Here is a 2,537-nt window from a genome sequence, read left to right on the forward strand (position 1 = left end):
CGCCAAGTTTCCAGGGCATATTCACTCAAATTCCTCATCTTCACCTTCCCCAAGTACAGGCCTGGCTGTGGCTGCTCCCTGGGGCTAGGAGGGGCAGGTCTTTGGTACCTGCTCTGTCCCTGGCACCTGGACCAGTGCCCAGCGCAGTGACGGCCCTTGAGCCCGTGTGAGGTGAGGGCATCAGCACTGCCCCGCCTCCCATCCTGAAGGCTGGGGTAGCCTGGGAAGCTGCATTTTAATGAGTGCCCCATTTTCACAGAGTGCCTACTGAAGCCTGAGGCCACGGCCAGGAGGGTCAGCCACCCCAGGGCCCCAGGGGCGGGGCTCAGGCCCCTGCAGAAGGCCCCATCCTTGAAACCCTTCGAGGGTCTCCCTGCTTCTCAGTGGACTCCGGGCCATGCTCTGCCCTTGGCAGCTGCAGCCTGCACCTCACTCCAGACGCCTTAGTGGAGTGCCTAAGGCGTCTGCTGCCGGGTCCCCAGGCTGGAATCCGCAGGACTTCGGGGCACCCCATGCTGTTGGGGACACTCTGTGGTGGTTCCCTGAGGAGCTCAGACACCAGGACACCCTCCCAGCCCGGTCCTGGCGACACATGCCTGCAGCACCTGCACCAGTGTCTTTCTTCTCCTGTCGGGAGGCTGGTGACATGCTGTGCTGCCCCAGTGGGGGCTGACCTCTGACCTCCCATCCGGTGGACTGTGCTGCACCAGCCAGGGCCGGGAGGTGCATGTGGACCTGTGTTTATTGGAATCCTGCTGTGATCAGACCCGGGGATGATGTTGAGACCCGCCAGGCCCTGTGGCCTCCTGTGAGCCTGCGCAGGCTGTTGGGGCAGCAGGCTGTGGAACAAGTGTGGGGCGACCGGGGCTTCCCGGAGGAAGGGTGGCTCGAGCTGCCGGAGGAGTTACCTGCAGAAAGGGAGGTGGGGTGCACTGGGCAGGGGGGCAGCCAGGGCAAAGGCCTGGTGCTCAGAGGGTCACGGGGCAGGGGAGCCCTTCGGAGGAGTGGAGGGAGGGCCCCGGTGGCTGCAGGACAGAACGCCCCACATTCCTCCTGGCCACCACCCCAGGGCCTGGCCCAGTCCGGGGACTAAGACGAGAGGCCTCTGGGGTGTTCCAGGTGAGCTGGAGTCAGCCTCTGTCGCTTTTGAATAATTACAGGGGAGCCTGAGCACAGTGACCACGCCTCTGCCTGATGTGGGAGGGGCACAGGCTTTGTGTCCGGGAGCTGCTGGTCTCAGCCTCAGGAAAGGGGTGTCATGGGCAGTGGGACAGGTCACAGCTAGGGTGGGGTCCCTGGAGAGGGGTCTGAGGACCATTCCTGCAGAGTCCATCCAGCCACCATCTGGTTGCCATGGCTCCCAGCAGTCACTAATCCTCACAGTGCTGGGCTTGACCTCTGCAGCGTCCCAGGCGGGCGTCACCTCATTTGATCCTCCTGGGGTGGGTGGGATTGAGGCCAGGGGACTCCTGCCCAGAACTCAGGGTGACTGATGGCAGGAGGGGGGCAGCACGGGGCCGACAGTTCCCCTCTCTGGCCATCAGGCCCCAGGAGGGCCCAGGTGCTTGGGGTGGAGGGTGTCCCGGCTTGATGTTGGGGATGTGAGTAAATCCAGCACCTGCCCACCGGCAGGGTTGAGCTCCCACTGGGCGCTGGGCTCTGACTCTCACATTGGACCCTGCACCCCTGGGGCGCCCAGCGATTCCAGAACAGTGGGACCCCAGAGGCTTCTCAGGGAGCCCCAGAACATGACGAATGGGGCCCAGGTACAAGATGGCGGGAGCTGGAGGAACGCAGCCGGGAGCTGAGGCAAGAACTGCGAGGATGGCGGGAGGAGGCTGAGGGGAGAGGCAGCAGATGAGATGGGGAGGAGCTGGGGCCACAAAGAGGTTCTCAGAGGATCTGCCTTGGGAAGCTACTGCTGGCAGGGGTGGGGGGATGGAGCTCAGGTACCTCCAGAGAGGATGGAAAGGCTTATGGGACGGATTCTGGCAGAGGCCCTGGGCCCAGCCTGCAGCCTCCCCTGAGGGCCTGGCCATGGCCACAGGCTGGGCAGGAGGGGAGGGGACCTTGGGGTTGGGTGCCGTGGTCCTCTAAGCACTCTTGCTTGGTGATAAACGCAATACATCCTCCTTGTGGAACATGTAGAAACACTGAAAAGCTTAAAGGAGCGAACATGGTCCCGGTACCCGGCCTTCCGTGGGAGCTGCTGGTGCCTCTTCAACATGAGCCTGGCCAGTGGGAGCTGACCCCACCTGTGAGCAGACGGCAGGCGGCTGTTCCCACCTCCCCTCAGAGAGGGGCCGGGGCCTTCAGAGTTCTGCTGTCACCTGGGGCACCTCACTTCAGTCAGTGGCAGGGCTCCCTGGGTCGGGGCGGGGCAGGGGAGGGGCTGGGGACCTCCTGGAGGGAAAATGTCCGGTGATCCCCAGCCTCCGTGCTCAGCTGAAGCACTCATTCCTGCTTGTTACAATGCGCGGTGCTCACGGGAGTCTCCACGGACTGGGGATCAGCATCCCGGGGAGCTTGTCATGAAT

This window comes from Rhinopithecus bieti, unplaced genomic scaffold (genome assembly GCF_001698545.2).
Source record: "Rhinopithecus bieti isolate Rb0 unplaced genomic scaffold, ASM169854v2 scaffold_47707, whole genome shotgun sequence".
Taxonomy (NCBI): domain Eukaryota; kingdom Metazoa; phylum Chordata; class Mammalia; order Primates; family Cercopithecidae; genus Rhinopithecus; species Rhinopithecus bieti.